Source organism: Apium graveolens, chromosome 1 (genome assembly GCF_009905375.1).
Source record: "Apium graveolens cultivar Ventura chromosome 1, ASM990537v1, whole genome shotgun sequence".
Lineage (NCBI taxonomy): Eukaryota > Viridiplantae > Streptophyta > Magnoliopsida > Apiales > Apiaceae > Apium > Apium graveolens.
In genome coordinates this window covers 172,527,894-172,549,402 of record NC_133647.1, presented here as the reverse complement: position 1 = coordinate 172,549,402, position 21,509 = coordinate 172,527,894, and the positions used below count along the sequence as shown (strand labels likewise).

The following is a 21,509-nucleotide window of genomic DNA, read 5'->3' as shown; positions in this document are numbered from 1 at the left end:
CTAAAAATGTCGGTGAAAGACTCACTTTCTTCACAGTGGAAGTGCTCATATTGCTGAATTAACAGCTGCATCTTATTCTCCTTTACTTGCTCAGTACCATCACAAATAATCTGGATAGTGTCCCAAACCTCTTTGGCTGTTTTGCAGTTAATGATGTTATCAAACATATCACCATCAACTCCATTAAACAATATATTCATGGCCTTCTTGTCTTTCCTGGCTTGCTCAATATCAGGATCTGACCATTCATGCCTAGGCTTGGGAACATATGGCTCATTGCCTGTTGCAGCTCTCATTGGTACATGAGGACCTCTCTCTATGCAATCCACATAGGCCTCATCTTGGGAAAGAAGATGTAGGTGCATTTTCACCTTCCAGTGGTGATAATTATCTTTGTCCAGAAATGGAATTTTGACTCGAACACCCTTCTTGTTCATCTTGCTGTTTGTTGTGATCTTTACACTCTTTATACTTCAAAAGCTTGCTCTAATACCAATTGTTATTCCCTAACAATACAACAAGAATTATAGAAGGGGGGTTGAAATTAATTATGGCTTCTTTTTCAAGATTTTAAAACAGTTCTTATTTGATAATATATAAGTGTTTGATTTGTAGAGTGCGGAATAAATAATTTATATGAATCAAAACACAAAGTAATAAAAACACAAGCTTTTAAAACTTTCTGGTGGATTTGAAAGTATCTACCATATATATATATATATATCGAATGAGAACCCTGTGAAGCTTGGATAGCTCACAGCTTCTTACAAGTATGAACAACTAAACTTACAGAGAAATGTTATAGAATACAGCTTGAAAATGTTTTTTCTGAAAAAGTGTGTGCTTAGTTCGATAATTGTTCTACTTGCTACACTTGGTTTATATATCACCAAGTTTACATGACAATAAGATAAGATAATAAAACAAAACATATCTAGTCTAACTCCATGCTACTTCACTACTCTATTCCAGCATCTTTGAATATCTTCATAATGGCATAGAAATGGTAATGCTTCTCTGTTCTCAAATTCCTATTTAACAGGCTACCATATTCCTTTTACAAACACCAAACGCATGTGACTGTGTTGTCACTGTCAACAGATATTTGAATTTGATCATCTGTCGGGTACATGCTTGTCATCCGTCGGGTAGCTTTGTTGATCATCCGTCGGTAGCTTTGTTGATCATCCGTCGGTTAGCTATTTGTCACTTGACTCCATTTCACTTATGCAGAATTACAAGACATCTCATATTTACAATTAATCAACCTATTCTGCATATCTACTAGTAGTCAATATGACTCATATGCTCCTACAGAATCCACACAAAGTTGTTTGCAGAAATGTGCTACAATACTTATTTGTTACATAAGCTACTCACCCGGTGGATGTCAAATCATCATCTGTTGGGACTATATTGAATCATCCGTCGGGATTATATTTGATCATTCGTCGAGTGTTACAAAATTCATTAAGTTAAATCTACTAAGGTGTTTTGTTTAATTTATCATCAAGTTCACAACATATTCCTAACACTGTTTCTCCCCTGTATTACCCTCAGGAGGAGTGTGTTCCACAGTTTTCTTCCTTGATTCCACTTCTGCTTCCTTCTGCACATCTTCTTCAGCCTCAACTTCAGATTCTGGAACTTGAGCTTTTTCAGGGCTCGCAACCTTCCCAGACCTCAATGTAATTACCTTAACCTGCTCTTTTGCTTCCTTCTTTCCTGGAACTTCTGTATCACTAGGGAGTGTACCAGGTTGTCGATTCAACAAGGCATTGGTAATCTGAGGTCTTAATAGAAACCATTAGGCTCTTGCACATGAGCCTCAACTCTTCCAATTCAGATTTTTCATTAGATTGTTAAAGTTGGAGTTGTTGTCTTGGTACATATAGTGGTTGTTGGAAACCAGGAGGGTTAAATTGCTTTGATGCATACTGCTGATAAGGCTATTGCAGCGCATTCTGATTGTTGCTCCAGCTGAAGTTAGGATGATTACGGTTATTGGGATGATAGGTGACTGAAACTGGTCGCTGCGACCTCTGAAAGTTGCTCACGAATTGAGCTGATTCACTAGAAATAATATACTGCTCAGTCTCACGCACCAGCACAAAGCTCACAAACACTTGTGATCTGATTAACTCCATAATTAGCCAAAGCATCCACCTTCATCATCAAAGTCTTAAGTTGAGCAGCTATAGCAGTAGCTTTATCCACCTCCAGAATTCCTTCTACCTTGACTTGAGGTAATCTCTGAGTTGGATTCTGGTATTCATTAGCAGCCATCAGTTCAATCAACTCATATGCTTCATCATAGCTCTTAGCCCATAAGGCTCCACCTGATGCTACATCGAGCATGGGTCTAGACTGTGCTCCGAAACCATTGTAAAAGCAGTTGATAATCTTCCAGTTAGGAATCCCATGATGAGGAAACTTCCTAAGCATCTCTTTATAGCGCTCCCAAGCTTCACACAAAGATTCTCCCGATTGCTGAGCAAATTGAGTAAGAGCATTCCTGATTGCATCTGTCTTTGCCATAGGGAAGAATTTAGTAAGAAACTTTTGAGCAAGATCTTCCCAAGTAGAAATAGAGCCTGGTGGTAGAGAATGCAAACCATACTTAGCTTTATCCCTCAGAGAGAATGGGAAAAGCCTCAGCTTTATAGCATCTTCAGAAACATTGTTGAATCTAAAAGTGTCGCTAATCTCGATGAAGTCTCTAATGTTCATGTTGGGATCTTCCGTTGGAGAAAACCCAAACTAGACTGAAATATGCACATCTGAATCATTCTAGATTTGATCTCAAAAGTATTAGCCGCGATGGCTGGTCTGATAATGCTAGACTGAATATCATTGATCTTCGGTTGAGAGTAATCCATCAAAGCCTTCAGATTCGCTACTAGTTCTCCCATTGCAACAAGGGCTTCTTCTTCAACTTTCTCAACTTCTGCAAGAACTTCTGCAAGAACTTCTTCAACTACTTCGACTTTTTCCTCCGCTTTATCCAGTGTTCTCTTTCGAGATCGAGAACGCGTTAGCATAAACGCTCTCTAGAGTACCTAAAACACAAATAAGCAACAAGTAAGTAAAATATCCGACTCGGTGAACTTTAACGGCCAATGATGTCAAGCACATAAACTAAAATTAACACCGAGTGCCCGGTAGCGGCGCAAAAAACCTGTTAGGACGAAAACACGCGCTAAAAGTACACGCAAGTATACGCGTTCGCAAGTAATATTGAATTCTTTCTAGTTCATTCCCACAGAGACTGGTTTAAGTTAAGTTCAATTTATGCACTTATGCAACAATGATATGGCTATCGTTCAATGTTAAGACAAATAACAAATTGGGTTTTGACTGAACTAAGAGATTATACTAAATAGCATTAACTAAGAAAATTGAGGTTGAATTACTTATATGAGACAAATATGGGATTCTAACTTCATTAAGCACTTCATTCAAAGTCATTGTTCTTAACCATAGCATGCAATGGCGATGACAACTAATCAGATAACATAAAACTAGTAAACGCCAACTTTTGTTATACGAATACCCAACTGCCAGACATCCAAAAAAGAGATAGAAGCTGAATAGACACCAAATATGTTGAGACCCTATTTGTCTATAGAATTTGACAGCATAAAGGTTTAATGCGCAAGTTATCTATCATGATTATATAGGGCAAGTAAAATTGTTAAAATTACCTACGAATCATGCATAATAAATATATGAACCTATGCTAGCATGGCAAGTTCTAAATCTCTATATTCACTATCGCTTCAATAGAGATTAACACGTTATCTTATAAGTTCGCGATGCTCATAAAATGAATAAGCACAACCAATACTAGCATATCATACAATCACCACACACTTAGGTATCGAAACAAATTAACTATTGAAATCTATAAGTAAATCCGTTGGAACCCCACGATAACGATTAGTTCATAACCGAAATTATCATCACAGTGGGTTCCGATGAAAGCATGGTAATTATACTATAATAAACTAGGTCTTTATAAACTGAATAAATATAGCAAAGTACATTAACAAGAGTAATATGTTCAAACAATAAAGAAAACAAGCATCCAAGATTACAACTTAAGCAAAGAATCACAAGTAAAAACTAGATCTTCTTCTCCTTCGTTGAATTTGTGTTATTAGGTCTTCTTGATGTTATCTCCTTGCTCTCCGTTAGGAAAAACATCTTTTTGGAGTCTTTAAATACTAGCCCATCCAATCAGGAGTCCAAAAAATTAGTCTTCCAATAGAATCAGGATTCTTCAAAATCGACCTAGCACGACCGCCCTGGGATCCCGCGCGGCCGCTCCCAAGTGTAGCGCGGCGGCGCTGAGCTTCTGGAAAAAACTGAAATTTCTTATTTTCTTGCTTTCAACTGCTGGTTTCTTTTATGTAAATGATCAAGGCTCCATCCTAACACTCTTCTAGTATAAAAATAATTTAAAACCATTCATGCTTCCGATTATGCCCTGAAATACAAAACACTACAGAAACACATTAAAACACAAACAACTTGAGTACAAAACACCAATTCGAGCCTTTGTAAAGCATTCTAAGTGGACATAAATGCCACTTAACATTCATAAGTTGGGTTACTTCAAAATTATTTAAACCTTTTTTTTTATAAATACAATGGAATTGAAATTATTAAATACGAATTATATTGAAAGTTATGGGTAGTCGGCCCGACAAGAGTATTATTGGATTACTATATTTAGCTGGATATTTACTATTGATTATTTATTAGATTAATAGTTCTTTTATATTCAAATATCTACTTTTTATATTATTTAAAATATTTGATTTAAAGTGGATTTTTTACTCAAAGCGCTAGCGTTGTAATTAAAAATATATGAATTTATTTTAATAAGATATATTTATCAGTTCGACAAGAATATTATTGAATTATTATGTTTTGCTGAATATTTAATATGATTTTATTAAGTAAATGTGGCATTATTATATTATTTTATTATATTGGACGATACGTGAATTTTATTGGAAAATATTGTTCTTAAAAGGGAACCACGAACAAATTATTTGAGTGATTGGTTATTTTAATATTCGGACTAATAAATTTGGATGTTGGGTTATTTTGTCACTAGCTAAATATATATATATATATATATATAATAATTAATGAAGGTGGGATTAGAAAGATGAATTATTTTGAATGAGATCATTTTAGTCGGCTCAACAATAGTATTATTGGATTATTATGTTTTTTCCGGATATTTAGTATTGATTGAATTGTTAGATTAACATTTTAAATATTTAAATATTTTAATCTCCTATTTTGAGAATATTTCATTGAACTAGAATATTTACTAAAATGGCTAGAGTTACATCTAAATAGATATGAATGATTTTCGATGTTGAGGTTTGATTCAGAAATAAATATTATTTAAATGTTATTTGAGTTTCTGAATGTTTATTATTGATTCTTATTTAGAATCTTAAGTCGAGAAAATTGGTAATCTCTGACTAAAGGAATTTTATTGCAAATAGCATGTACATCGGACCCGAGGGAAGTTTATTCTGCTCTCTCTTACTCAGCCCGTCTTTATGGTTTTAAAATTTGTGAATGTGACTCATAAATTAAATATGTTTAAAATGGAGATGTTTCGTTAGTAATCTTTCTGAGCCTCAAAGTTGCAAATCGTTTAATTATTTTCCCCACGTTGAAAATTTTCTCGCCAAAATTAATTTATTTAACAACTAAAATTTTTATTCGCTTTAACTATCTTTTATGATCGATTATTTAATAAGAAGTTGTTTATTATTCAAGCAACCCAATTTTCGCTTGATTCTCAATTAATCTCACTTATCCGAGAAAAATCACCGTTATTGATCACATGATCGACACATTGTTCGTGTTAATAATTCATTTCGCTTCATAACTGGTTTATTGTTCAAACTAGATTAAAATTGTGTTTGTACTATTCTTTCAAAATTTCATGTTAAACGAATATGATAATCATCGGAGGATTCTTTCATCTGTACTGGTCAACATGGGAATGCCCATGGTTTATTCATTATTTATCTGAGATGCAGGTATTCTTTATTATCGGCCCGTGTGTGGCCGCTGGTTCAAGGTGGAACCCAAATTTAATGCCAGCAAGTGTGTGTTGGCTTCCCTGCGCTGAGCCGTGATAGGGTGAGCGTAAGACACATAGGAGAACGGTACACTGTGGTAGTTTATCGCATCACTGATGTACTGGGGTGGAATATGACCAGTTATTCCCATGACAATTATGGAATCAATTAAGTGTCAGGTAAGAGTTTGCTTCTCTTTTACTTATACATCAACTCAAATATGATTTTTAATTTGAAATTGCTTACAATTTTAATATTGAAATTGCATTGGCACTATATTATTCTGAACATCTCAAAATTATGTTTTATAAATCGTTGTGTCACGGGATAAATTTGTTGAGCATTTAGATGCTCACCCTTGCTATTATGAATCTTTTTCACAATCAAAGATAAAGAGAAAAATCGTTCAAAGTAGTAGAGGGATAAAAAAGGAAATAGCCTTATCAGGATTAAAAGTTATCAGTTTCACCTTGCCCTATACATGATATTGCGCTAGTTACGAGCTTTAACGGAGCTATAAAAATACAAGAATTAATCAACATCAGTTGGTACTAGTAATTTATTATTATGATACAAATTATGTAAAAGTGTGAAATTAAGTCTGAGGTTTGTAGATTGATAGTCCATTATAGATTATTATATGATATAATGTTTTGTGATAATACAGATTTCGGCAGATGGTACCGTGATGACTCAGATTTGCAAGGTGGCGGATTTGGGGGCGTCACAATATATGACTTTTATAATAAATCGTAATTGTATTGTAGTTTCTTTAGTACGAAAATTAAGAACATTTTTTGTTGGACGCAGATACATAATCTTTAATGTATCATCTTCTAAATATTTGTAAATTTAGATTATATTCAACTCGGACTATAAAGGATTTTTTGAGATCTTGAAATTTAGACAAATTCAATTTGGATTATAAAATGCTCGTATAAATAATGTTGTGTTTAGTGGATTTCAAAAGTCCACTCGTTAATTAATTTAGATTTTTATAAATTTATTTAAAATTCGGTAGCATTCAGTTTGTATTTTTTGAAAATTTTATAAATATTTTAAGGTATTAAAAGTTCAAGAGTTTTGGTAAATGTTAAAAAAATATTATGATATTTGAAATTTTTTAAATTTATGAAATTTAGACAATTCATAATAACTTCAGTGAAATTAAATTTGACAACATTTTTTAGGATCAGCAATCTATTATTCTTCATTAAAATTTTGATTGAATATGCTTGAAAATGACACATATATGCTCTTATCCTATTTTTTTTATTTAAAGCTACTGATTAAATATATGGTAGAAAAAAATCAGGAATTTTTTTGGTTCTTTTGAATTACCCTTATATATTTTAATTATACTTCGATGGTATTTAATTTGATTTAAAAACTTGAGGCAATGATGAGGACAATGTGGTTGTGGATGCAAATTTAAATGATAAATCAGATGAAGTTAAAGGTGTGGATGGGGATGATAGTGGCCAGGATATAGGATGTGGAGATGATTCTTGGTGCTGAGCAGGGTTTGTGGGGTGCCGTATAAAAGTTCGTATTTAGCAATGGTCCAGACCCGTGAAGTTGTGTGCGGCTATCATGGAGTTGTGAGCGATGCATCTCCCGTGGGATATAATAATAAGATCATGAGTTTTCCTTGCACGCGACCTCTTAGAAACTGGCAGTGTGATACAATCCCAGGCTAGCGCATGCGACCTCTGAAAGTCTTAGAAACTGGTAGTGTGAAACTGTCGTATGAGATATCATGTCAAGATGTCTTCATGCGATTTGATTTCAAAAATTTTAAAATGATTTTGTCCTCAAAGAAGCCCTTTGAAGGGTGATTTAAATAAAACTATAATAACTGTAATTGGGTATAATTTGTAATTTGGTTCAACGCTCATTTTAATTATCCCTTACAATCACAACCGTTAGATTTTACTAATCACGTGATCATTATAAATACCAAAAACATAAACAAGTTTGTAGGTTTGAATCCTGTTAAAAATATATTAAATTACACATTTATATCTTTATTTCAGAAGAATGCATAAAGTTCAAATCTCATCAGTCACAATTAATTTATATTATTCATTCTTTATGAGAAATGATACATACTCAGAATAAAATTATAAATATATAATAATTAATTTATAATATTTAATTACTTACATCATAATTATGTGCAATACAGATATAAAAATAAATATTAATGAACACCCGTGCATCGCACGGGTTGTAAACTAGTATTGAGAATATAAGGATATGACTCATCTCCCGTCGATATGAGAACATTACTCATCTCTCGTAAATATGACGACAACAATCCTCTCGTATTGAAATGATGACATGACTCCCTTTTTGTTAATACAAGGACAAGACTTCACTCCCTTTAATATGGGGACATGACTCACCCGTAAAGATAAGACTTTTTTCTTCGACATATAATTTATATATCTTCAGAGCATATAAGTATCTTCAATATAATGTCTTCAGGTGTCAACGTAGCGGTACATGCCTGCACGCTCTTAATTAATATATTTTTATGTGTGCTCCACTATATTTTAGGACACTTATATTTCAGCCTAATATCATTTTAACTCATGTAATGGGTTTGTTTCACTACGCCATAAGTGGCCTAATACAATGCATTTCTACTGTTATAATAGGCCCGAAAAGCATTAAAATAGGTCTATTATAACACTAGGAGGCTTTACACTCGCGAGCATTACATCAGGCCCTCTATCATAACACTTTAGCTATCAATTGTAACATGAAGAAAAGTATTACAATATGCCCCTAATATAACACTATATTACCATTTGTAACAAATTATAAATGTTACATTAGGTTGAAAGTATTTTGCAGAAGTGGGTCCCATTGTTGGTCTATGGGACCCACATATGGGACTCACATAATCTAATGTAACACTATGCTTGTGTAATATAACACTAGTGTATTTTTATTGTGCAATATTAGGTTTCATTAATGTAACACTACAATATATAAGGAAATTACACCAGAATAAGCAAATGCAAAAGTTGATTTTATAAAATTTGAGATACATCCTCTGTTTAGACAACAATTCATGCAGAAAATATGTTATGTTAAACAACAATCCTGATAGAAACATAACCAAACTAATAAATTACATGTTGTGAAGCTAAATATATCAATTCTTGAATCAACAAACATTTTAAAAGCTCTTGAGCAATGTACCAGACGAGCGGACTTTGAGCTTCAGCTAAGACTTCACTCATAAGGTGTTGAAGAACCTACAAGAACATATAGTTGTCTGATAGTGTGATATAAAATTATGAGAAATATTTTGTATGGGAATCGTTAATAGATAATTGCTTCTTTTCTGAGTGATATATATATATATATAATCATTGGATTTTTAACCTTCAAATAGAAATCTACCTCATTGAATAAAACTCGTAAACCAAAGATCATAAGGACATATATTGATTTACATGTACCTGCATAGAAAGCACATAAAACAGTGAAAAGAAATCAAAAATAGCCGAAGTTAAAATATCAAAATATATTATTAATATTATTACAGAAGCCAGCCAGACTTAGTACACAGAAAGATAACTTGAAATATTATAAAATGAACCATATATCTGCAATGTAAGTACATTCCTTGCAACAACAGTAGAAAAAGATCATTGTTGTACATACAGTTTAGGAAACTAAAAGCACTAACTGTACACCATTTTTTCTGTTAAATTACAAGTGGTCTAGACAATAATATACCTTAAAAAATAAGAACATACCTTAAGAAAGAATCATAAGCACTCAATTATATAATTCTTCTACAATTATGTCAATTATATTCAACAAGAAATTATTATTCCCTAACAATATAACAACATAATTACAGAAGGGGGTTGGATGGAATTGTGTTGAAACTTTGAAAACTTCTTACAAAAATATAAAACTGTGTTTGAATATGTTTGAATGCGGATAAATAACACAAAGTAAATAAACATGTATTTAAAAACTTTGTGGTGGATTGAAATTTCCACTATATATATATGTATATATATTGAGAAGATAACTTTGTGATGCTAATAGCCACAGCTGCTTTCAAGTGTTTACAAACTTGAACTTGAGAGTATTCTACTAAAGATACAGCTTGCTATGCTCTCTTTTTCTTTCTTGTTGAATTGATTCGATAATTAAAATACTTGCTGTACTTGGTTTATATATTACCAAGTTACATGTGAAATAATACAAAATATAAAACCTAACAGCTAGGTCCAATCACATGTTTCTTCATTTCTCTATCCAATGCAATCCAGTCAAATACTGCATCTTTGGACGTCCCTGTTTTGCATGAAAATGCTTCATTTTCTTCTAAAACCTGAATCCAGACTGTCACATTCCTTTTATATACAATTAACCCATGTGACTGTCAACTGCTATTTGAATAGGTTATCCGTTAAAGCTTCGTATCATCCGTTGACACTCTGTTCAGTTATCCGTTGATGTTGTAATGGTGTCATCCATTGATGGTTGCATATGAACATCCGTTGAAGCTTTAACAAATATCAGTTGATCAACTTATCCGTTGAAGGTGTCTTGAGTCATCCGTTAAAGCTTTAAGTTTATCCGTTGATGATGAATTCCTTAGCAGTTGATACTATTTTACTTATACAAAATTACAAGGCATCTTCTATTAACAATTGGCCAACCTATTTTATATATCTTGCTTGTACTTAACATGACTTAAAATTCATTACAACTTGCAAACCCCTAAGCTGTTTATGGTATACATAAATGTGCTACAAACTTCTTTGACTATAAGCTACTCCATCAACGGATAGAAAACTATGGTCATATTTTGATGGTTATAAACTCATTTAACTTATCTACTTAGAGTGTTTTGATAAGTTATCATCAAGCCTACAATAAATTTCTAACAATCTCCCCCAATTTATGTCTAATAGAATTATAAGCATAAATTCAGGTTAAATTGATGATAACAATTTATGTCCAGACTTCCTCCACAACTTCACAGTAAATTGTTTGTGACTCGAGCATTTCATACTTCAATTTGTAGTTGCTAATGAAGTCCATCATTTTGTGATAGTCTTCGTGAGCAACGCTCTTGTCCACCAAAGCTACGAAGTTGTTCTTCTCATAAACATACCCAGACTGAGACATGATTTTCACAATATGTGCCATTGATGCTAAGTTTGAAGTTAAAGGGGGAAAGGGGTTTCGGAGATAAAAGAGAGTTGAAATTGCCTTGAGTAATTAAAGAAAGATAAAAGTGAGATATGTAAATGAATTTGGATTTTATACTTTCTCAGAAAAGACAAATAAATGATTAAAAGTAAAATAAAACACCCAATGATAATTTCCAAAAATAACCGTTTAAAAATAAGGAAAACTGTAGAAATTCTAAAATTGTCCATCAACGTATACATACATGACTATAAGCACGTGTCAACATATATGGTTTTAAGAATCAAAGGTTATGATTGATAAGAATCAACAGATAGCAAATGTACCATCATTCATCGGATGGATAAAGTACCCAGAAACATATTTGACTTTCAATGGATATAGGCAATCAACGGATATTCACTCTCAACGGTTAATGAACATCCGATGAAGGGATAATTTTGACTAAGCTAAAATTTCACCCTTTAAACAGGAAAATCAAATTTATTTCTGGCTATATTACACATTGCATAGACATCAAAAATAATGAATTAAGAGTAGTTTAGCATACCTAACTTACTTACCAACCTAGTAAAAGTTGATTCATCAAGTGGCTTGGTAAAGATTTCTGCAAGTTGTTGCTCACTTGGAACAAAATGAAGTTCCACAGTACCATTCATAACATGCTCTCTTATGAAGTGGAATTTGATATCAATGTACTTTGTCCTTGAATGCTACACGAGATTTTCGGTGATGATGGCACTTGTGTTGTCACAGAAAATTAGAATAATGTCCACATGTAGACCATAATCCAATAATTAATTTCTCATCCATAAAATATGTGCACAATAGCTACTAGCATTAATATATTTAGCCTCAGCTGTGGAAGTAGAAACTTAATTCTGTTTCTTACTAAACCAAGATACAAAATTATTTCCTAGAAATTGACATGTGCCAGTTGTGCTTTTTCTGTCTATTTTGCACCCTGCATAATCTATATCTGAATAATCAATTATATCAAAGCCATAATCTCTAGGGTACCAAATACCAAGTTTTTGTGTACCCTTGAGATATCTGAAAATTCTCTTAATAGCTACTAAATGAGATTCTCTAGGATCAGCCTGAAATCTAGCACAGAGACAAGTAGCAAATATTATATCTGGCTTATTAGTTGTTAAATAAAAAAGTGAGCAAACCATGCCTCTATAGTTTGAAATGTCCACAGGCTTTTCAGTATTGTTCAATTCAAGCTTAGTGGCAGTGGCCATGGGAGATTTTGCAGATGTGCAATCCATTAAGTTAAACTTCTTTAAAAGATCATGAATATATTTAGCTTGACTACTAAATATTTCATCACTAACTTGCTTGACTTGTAAACCAAAAAAGTAAGTTAGTACTCCCATCATGATTATTTCATATTTACTTTGCATCAATTTGGCAAACATTTTGCAAAGTTTATCATCTGTAGAGCCAAATATAATATCATCTAAATAAATCTGAACCAGTATACTAGAGCCATTAAATTTCTAAAGAAAAGAGTTTTGTCAACATTACCTCTTGTGAAATGACTTTCTAAACGGAACTTTGACAAAGTATCATACCAGGCTCTAGGTGCTTGCTTCAATCCATAAAGTACTTTCAAAAGATAGTATACGTTATATGGAAAGTTGGGGTCTTCAAAACCTGGAGGTTGACTGACATAGACTTCCCCCTCTAAATCTCCATTCAGAAATGCACTTTTGACATCCATTTGATAAACTTTGAAATTGGCATGGTTTGCATAGGCTACAAAGATTCTGATTGCTTCAAGTCTTGCAAATGTTTCATCAAAATCTATTCCTTCTTGTTGACAGTAACCCTTGGCAACCAATCTAACTTTATACCTTTTGACTATGCCATTCTCATCTATCTTGTTTATGAATACCCATTTGGTGTTAATAGAATTCTTGCCTTTAGGTTTGGGTACCAGCTTCCATACTTTATTTCTTTCAAATTAGTTTAGCTCCTCCTGCATAGCTAAGACCCAGTTAGGATCCATCAAGGCTTCTTTGTCTCTTCCTGTGACAGAAAGCTTTTATACAGACATTCATCTTGAGTTGCTTTCCTTGTTTGAACTCTAGATGTTGCATCACCAATGATCAGTTCAAATGGGTGATCTCTTGTCCATTTCCTTTGAGGTGGTAGGTTAGATCTAGGTGAAGAGGCCTCATTGTTATCTTGATGTATGACTGAGTGTTGATTAGATGAAACTCCCCCTGAGTTGGTGAATCTTTGATTTGAGGTTGGAGTTCTATCAAACAGTGATCTAGAATAACTTTCAGCTCCTACTGAAGAATGATCAATGGATGTTGAATGTCTGTCAGTGGATGATTCACTTTGTCTATCAACGAATAATGAGTTTTTCCTATCAACAAATAATGAGTTTTTCCTATCAATGGATGATGCACTTTATCTTTCAACGAATGATGTATTTTGTCTTTCAACGAATACATCATCTTATGCATCAACTGTTGTTGATTCATTTGATGATAAGTATGAATCTCCTTTAGTCACCAATTCTAGATCATTTTCATCATCACTGTCATCACTGTACAGCTCAACATTGTCAAATTTGAGGCTCTCATGAAAACCTTCATCTTGCAGTCTATCAATCTTCTTATCATCAAACTTAATATGTACAGATTCCATGACAATGTTGGTTCTTAGATTGTAGACTTTATATACTTTTCCGACAGCATATCCAACAAAGATACATTCACCAGCTTTGGCATCAAACTTTTCATGATGATCAGTTTGATTTCTTAGTATATAACACTTGCATCCAAAGACATGAAAAAAGTCCAGTGTTGGCTTCCTACTATTGAACAATTGATAAGGAGTCATGCACTTAGCTTGATAAATCAAAGATATATTCTGAGTGTAGCATGTAGTATTGACAGCTTCAGCCCAGAAATAAGTTGGTAACTTTGATTCTTCTAGCATGGTTCTAGCAGCATCAATCAATGATCAATTATTTCTTTCAACTACTCCATTTTGTTGTGGAGTCATTGCAGCTGAGAGCTCATACATGATTCCATTTTCTTTAAAGAACAACCTCATTCTAGAATTCTTTAACTCAATTCCATTGTCACTCCTAATTCTTCTTACTTCGATATCGGGATGATTGTTGACTTGCCTTATATGATTGATAATGATTTCACTAGCTTCATCCTTAGATCCAAGAAAATTTGTCCAAGAGAACTTTAAAAAATCATCCATAATCACTAGGAAATACTTCTTCTTTGAGATTGACAATACATTGACTGGTCCAAACAAATCCATATGCAACATTTTTAGAGGTTCATAAATTATTGATTCAAGCTTCCTATTGAATGATGCTTTCACTTGTTTTTTTCTTTTTGACAAGCACCACACAGTCCATCTTTTGAGAACTCAACTTGAGGAATGCCTCTAACAAGATCTTTCATTGACCAATTCATCCATGATCTTAAAGTTCAAATGAGATAGCTTCTTGTGTCATAGCCAACTTTCATCTTGACTTGCTTTGCTGAAAAGGCAAGTAATAGAATCTGTATTTGTTGAGTTGAAATCAGCTAGGTACGTATTTTCTTTCCTCATTCCAGTAAGGAACACTTTGTTGTTTTTTTTGCAGGTAACAACACAGGCTTCAGATGTGAAAGTAACAGAATTACCTTTATCACATAGTTGACTGACACTCAAAAGATTATGCCTGAGTCCATCAACTAGGGCACCTTCGTCAATGATGACATTCTCTCTTGAAATCAAACCATATCCCATAGTATACCCCCTTGCTGTCATCTCCAAAGGTAATGCTTGGGCCAGCTCTTTCCTTGAACTCAATGAGCAGGATAGAATCTCCAGTCATGTGCCTTGAGCAACCATTGTCTAGATACCATAAATTCTTTTTGTTTCCCTACACACATCAAAACCAAATCAAGTTAATTTTAGTACCCAAGTTTCCTTGGGTCTAGCATTGTTAGCCTTTTTCTTAGGCTTCTTACTCTTTCCATCATTAGAGTTAGGTGACTGTGAATCAACCTTTGTTTTAGGAGTAGGACTTTGAAACCCTTGATCAGTTATACAATTATCAGGCACACTAGGATTAATATGGTATGTCAAAGATTATGCAAAGATATTATCCCAGTAAAGCATGTTAAATGGCATTTGAGGCATATTAAATGCAACATAATAAAGATTGTGTGTAAGTGGCATATTAGAATAATGTGCAGATAGAATTTGTGCAGGCATAACAGGAAAAACATGCATGGGTGGTAGAGAAATGTTAGGTAAAGATAGAGGTTCATACATGGGTGCATGTATCACAGACTTGTAATTAGTAGATAAATGATCAACACTACCACACTTAACACATGTCTTTCTAGGTGCATACTTATCAGGTGTGTAGTTATTGGGTTTTTAATCCCTACTTCCCCATTCCTATTATTTTTCCTTTTGGAATCTGCCTTGACCTCAATGTTCTCCAATATTTCACTCAATGGCTTCATTGACAGATGCTCAACATTCACTCTGCTTGCATCTTTGGTTTTACTTGATCCCCCTCGAATAGAAGTTCTTGGTTAGTGAACCATACTTCTCATTGAGCTTGGTTAGTTTTGCCTTGCTAATGGTCTTTTTCTGCATCAACGGATAGGCTTCTTTAGCTTTCCACAGATAGGCATTTTCAGCTTTCAACGTATATGCTTCATCATTCGTTGATTCCACATCTATTGATAAACCATCAACATGAACATGGTGCAGTTTCTTCTTATTTTCTTTCCAGGCTTCTTCACAGAAAGCCTCAATTCCTTGAACTTTTGCAATTTGGGTACTTACATCCCTTGATGATTTTCAGGCCTTGATCACCTTTTGCTCACGTTCAAGCTGCTTTCTCAAAATATCTTCTTTCTTCAAAGATTCAGTAAACTCATCATTGGCAGACTTGCACTCTATTTCTAATTTCTCAAACTCAATAAATTAGGTTTCTAACAAAGCATTTCTATCACTTAAAAACAAATTATTATCTTTGATTCTATTGTTTTCTTTAGTGAATGATTTAAGTGTGACACGTAAGTGATACAATTTAGTAGATATATCATTTATTGCAATATTGCAATCATCTTTAGAAAGTTGTGCTAGGTTTGTAGTGATTACCTGATTGCTTGATGAACTAACTTCTGCTTCATTTAACTTGGCTATTATAGCTAGATTGAAATAGTTCATATCTTCATCTGTATCCTCTCCATCAGCTGCCCAGTCATTTTACTGAGTAATAAAGGCCGTCTCCTTTAGTTTGAGCAGCTCAAAATATTTCTTTTAATAATCCATAGGCTCAAACCTTTTATTTTCTGAGTTTGGCTTTCTACACTCATTAGCAAAATGACCATTCATCCCAAATTTGAAACATTTTAATATAGTTTTATCAACCATGTTTCTGTTGGATTTTGCAGCTCCAAAGTTTTTCTTGACCTTGAGTTTTACAAACCTTTTTGACAAAAATGACATATGCTCATCAATATAATCAATATCATCTTGGATGGTACAATTATCATCTTCAGCCAGTAGCCCTTTGCCCTTGCCTTCACAAACACTTGTGTTTGGTGTAGGTTTAACAACTTCAACCTTTATCTCTTTTCCTCTCTCTTGTTCATCTACCAATGCAATAGATCCACCCTCCTTTCTTCCTTTCTCTAACTGCTCATCCTACTCCATTTCGAGCTAATAGATTTTTAAGATACCAGACAGTCTCTCTGGAGTAAAGTCTTTATAGTCTTGAGAATTTCTTAGAGAGACTGTCATAGGCTTCCATTCTTTTGGTAGAGACCTCAGGAATTTCAGATTTGAATCTTTAGTTTGGTATATCCTTCTATACAGCTTTAAACCATTTAGTAGTTTTTATAATCTACTAAAAATGTCACTCAAAGACTCACCTTCCTCAAAGTGGAAGTGTTCATATTACTGTATAAGAAGTTGCATCTTGTTTTCTTTAACAAGCTCAATACCCTCACATAGCACTTGAATATGATCCCTAAATTCCTTAGCAATTTTACAGTTAATGACATTGACAAACATATCTGAATCAAAACCATTGAACAAAATGTTCATGGCATTCTTATCTTTGTAAACTGCTTCAATATTTTCATCTGTCCATTCTGACTTTGGCTTTAAGACAGTTTGCTTATTCCCAGTTGCATCTTCAACATCTGTTGCAAACCATGTAGGAATGTGAGGTCCATTCTCTATGCACTTGAGATAGATTTCATCTTGAAAGAGTAGATGAAGGTGCATCTTCACTTTCCAGTGATGAGAGTTGTCTTTGTCCAAAATTAGAATCTACACTCTAACATCATTTCAGCTCATGTTGTTAGATTGCTTGATCTTTAAAATCTTTGTGTGTCAAGAGCTTGCTCTGATACCAATTGTTACTCCCTAACAATATAACAAAAGAATTACAGAAGGGGGGTTGAATGGAATTTTGGTTTCTTTTTACAACTTTGAAAGCTTCTTATAAAAATATATAATTGTGTTTGAATATGCTTGAGTGCAGATATAATATAATAATATTCAAGAACGCAATGTAAATAAATAGGTTTTAAAAACTTTTTGGTGGATTGAAATTTCCACCAGAGATATATATATTAAGAATTAACTCTGTGATGCTAATAGCACACAACTGCTTACAAGTGTTTACAAACTTGAACTTGAGAGTATTCTATAGAGGATACAACTTGATATGCTCTCTTGTTTTTGCTTGTTGAATTGATTCGATAATTAAACAACTTGCTACAGTTGGTTTATATTTTACCAAGTTACATGTGAATTAAAACAAAATATAAAACCTAACAGCTAGGTCCAATCACATATTTCTTCATTTCTCTATCCAATGTAATCCAGTTAGATACTGCATTTTTGAACATCCCTGTTTTGCATGGATACCGCATATGTCTATAAAGAAGTGCAAAATATTAATCTATAAGGAAGTGCAAAATATGAAAACTCAGATGCTTGTGTATATTAATCTATAATACAGAGGTTTAATTATGGTACAAAAGCATGAACTTTGGCCAAACCTTATGCCTTATGTGGCGGGAACTGCAGAAATTGTCAATTGTGTGAAAATGAAATTCAAAATTTGTGCATTTTACGTGTTTATTGTTGCTTGAACTAACGGTTTGATCACCATTTCAAACCAAGTCCCATCCTCCTTTTAGCTATTTGGAAGTGACATTTTAAAACTGGGCATGTGTGCAGTTATTATTTACCAACAATACAACAACAGAATTACAGAATGGGGGGTTGAATGGAATTCTGGTTACTTTTTGTTTTCTGAAAACTCTATATAAAATATACAACTGTGTTTTTGAATAAGCAAGAATGCGGATAAAGCTTTTGAAGTATTCTACTCACATAAAGTAAATAAACACAATATTTAAAAAATGGATTTCTCTTTCCGCCAGAGATGTATATTTGAAGAAATCTCTGTGATGCAAATTACACACAGCTGCTTACAAGTATTTTCTTACAACTTTTAACTTGAGAGTATTTTCTAAAGATACAGCTTGCTAAACTCTTGAGTTCTTACTTGTTATCTAAATACTTGCTATAGTTGATTTATATTCAACCAAGTTTACATGAGCTACTACGAATAATATTCCTAACAGCTTTGTCCAAGCACATGTTTCTTCATCTCTCTATCTTATGCAATCCAAGAAAGATATAGCATCTTTGAACGACCTTGTTTGTAATATCCGGGATATCGCGTGTAATTATTTTTATCAATAAATAATTTTTATGTGATTTTTATGTGATTTTTGGTGAATTATATAACGATTGGTGTTGTTATGTGGATGCTTATATGTGGTAAATTATAAGTATGTTAATTTTTTGTATGACCAGAATAAAATATAGATAATTAAGGTATTTTCTGGTAATTTTGGAATATTATATGATTTTATACTGATTTATGAATTTATTAATTATTTTCCGAATAATTACAAAATTATTTTATAAAGCTGAAAATCATCTTACTTCAACCGTTTTTACGTTTTTACAACCTGAAACTCTTCCGAAAACTCCTTCATAACCTAATCTGGTAATTCCGGACATTTTCCATGTTTTGACTTTTTCAGTCCGGATTACGGTTTGACCCGTGCGCGGCCCGGTGCAAGATTTTCGATACGATAATCATTTCGGTGAATCAACAAAACCCGCATTCTCGAGGGACGGGATAATATTGCGTTATTTTCGTATAAAGTATTTTATAAGAAGCCCGGTTTGGATAATTATCCAATACGGGTATCAAATCGGAACGTTTTTGCAGTTACTTAGCGGCTAAGTAACTAATTTAAGGATCCAAAATGATCCAAAACAAACCAATATTCCAAAAATATATATAGCCCTTTTATCATTTCATTTTATTCGTATAATCACAATCAGTCTGTAAAACCCCGTAAAATACGGAGAAAACATCGAATTAAAATCGCGTTCTTGAAAATCAAACGCACGAACGAAGGCGTTATCGAACTCCGATTCGGGCGTGCCATATATCAAATCAAAGCTCTCGAAAAGTACTTTCATAATCAATCATCCATTTTTATGCAGGAATCAAGGTATTTTCCTTATTTAATTAATTTAATTCGAATTATTTATGGATTAAATTAGGAATTTTTGTTCTTGATGTTTTTTATATGATTTGATGGCATAAGCATGTAGATCTTTTCTTCCTGGTCAATTTGGTATATTATATGTCAAAAACCGAGTTCAACAACATATAGAAAATTGAATTTAATTCTCGAATTGAAGAACTAGGATTTATGTGTTTGAATGTTCTTAATTAAAAATTAGGGGTTTCTTTGTTAGGAGTTATTAGATGAAATTGAGTGTATGATTGAGTAGATCGTTGAAAGACGAATCGAATGGTATGTTTGAAATCAACAGACGATTCCTAGAAGGCTTTGATCGGAAAATCGAGGTTCGCTGGTGGCGGAACTTCGATTGAATTTTTCGGTTAAATCGTCGATTGTTTGGGTGATTTGTTTTTGCAGAGGAGTTCCCGGGAGTGAAATCTTTAGTTCCTGTTAATTTGGTGTTGATCTGTGTTGTTTTGCAGTTCGCTGGAAAGCTCGGGGTCGCCGGCAATGGCGACCGCCGGCGTGGGGTAGGGAAGATGGCAAAGATGCCATTTGACCCCCCTGGTTTGTTCAACTTTGCAAATTAGTCCCTGGGATTTTAAAAACTAACAGAAATTGGATTTTTGTTTAATTTTATTTTAAAAATGATATTTTCATTATTTTAAAAATCAGAAAATTGTTTATTTAATTATTTTAAATTCAGAAAATTATTTTAATTATTTATTTATTCAAAAATAAATCGAAATTATTTTACTAATTAATTTAATTAATTATTAATTGATTTAATAATTAAATTTAATTATTTAAAATTAATTTAAAAATTCTAAAAAATAGTTTCGAGCTTTAAAATATTATTTTAAATTATTTCCAAAGCTCGATATTTATTATAAAATTATTTTAAAGTCAGATTCGGGTGTTCGAATCCTATTATTTAATTATAAAATGATTCGGGGTCCAATTAAATATCTGGAAAATCATTTTAACCCCGAATCTTCTTTGAATAATTATTTTAATCGAATATTTTACGTGCTACGTGTTATATGTCATCTGATTGGTGCATAGTATGATTGTACGTGCATTGTTTGACTGTTTTATTCATAACTTTCGATCTGTACGTCGGATTTGGGTGAAACGAAGGGTAGATGAAAGCTAATGACGTCTATGTGATGATTAAAATGATATGAGATTGAGTATTGATAGATACTTGTGATGCCTAGCAGAGTAAGCAAGGCATATAAAAGGAAGCCAGTGATCAGTAAATAGAACTGAAGTGTAGAAAAAGAAAGCATGTGATCGATGAATAGAAGCAGGGCATAGAAAAAGATGGAAAGTAATGGAAAATTAAAACAGTTAGATGGGTACAAGTAAAGTTGGAAATCATCGGTGATAAGGCAAGTACTTCTGAACCTTTCTTCAAGATATATTGTAAATATTTTTGAACTGTCTCATAACATGTCGCTATTATTCAAAATAACTCATGTTTTATATTGCAAGCGCTTTAAACTATTTAACCTTGAACCCTGATTCTTATTGATCTTGAGCCATAAGCCTTATTTTTCATAAACCATTGATT

General features: G+C 33.1%; 1 non-coding gene across 1 annotated transcript; it reads left to right on the top strand.

Annotated features, from left to right (window-relative positions):
* The first annotated feature begins 2,416 nt into the window (after positions 1-2,416).
* On the top strand, positions 2,417-2,523 carry LOC141682512 (small nucleolar RNA R71). The gene has a single exon (XR_012559806.1). It is a non-coding gene; the product is annotated as a small nucleolar RNA R71 (small nucleolar RNA).
* Positions 2,524-21,509: the final 18,986 nt, after the last annotated feature.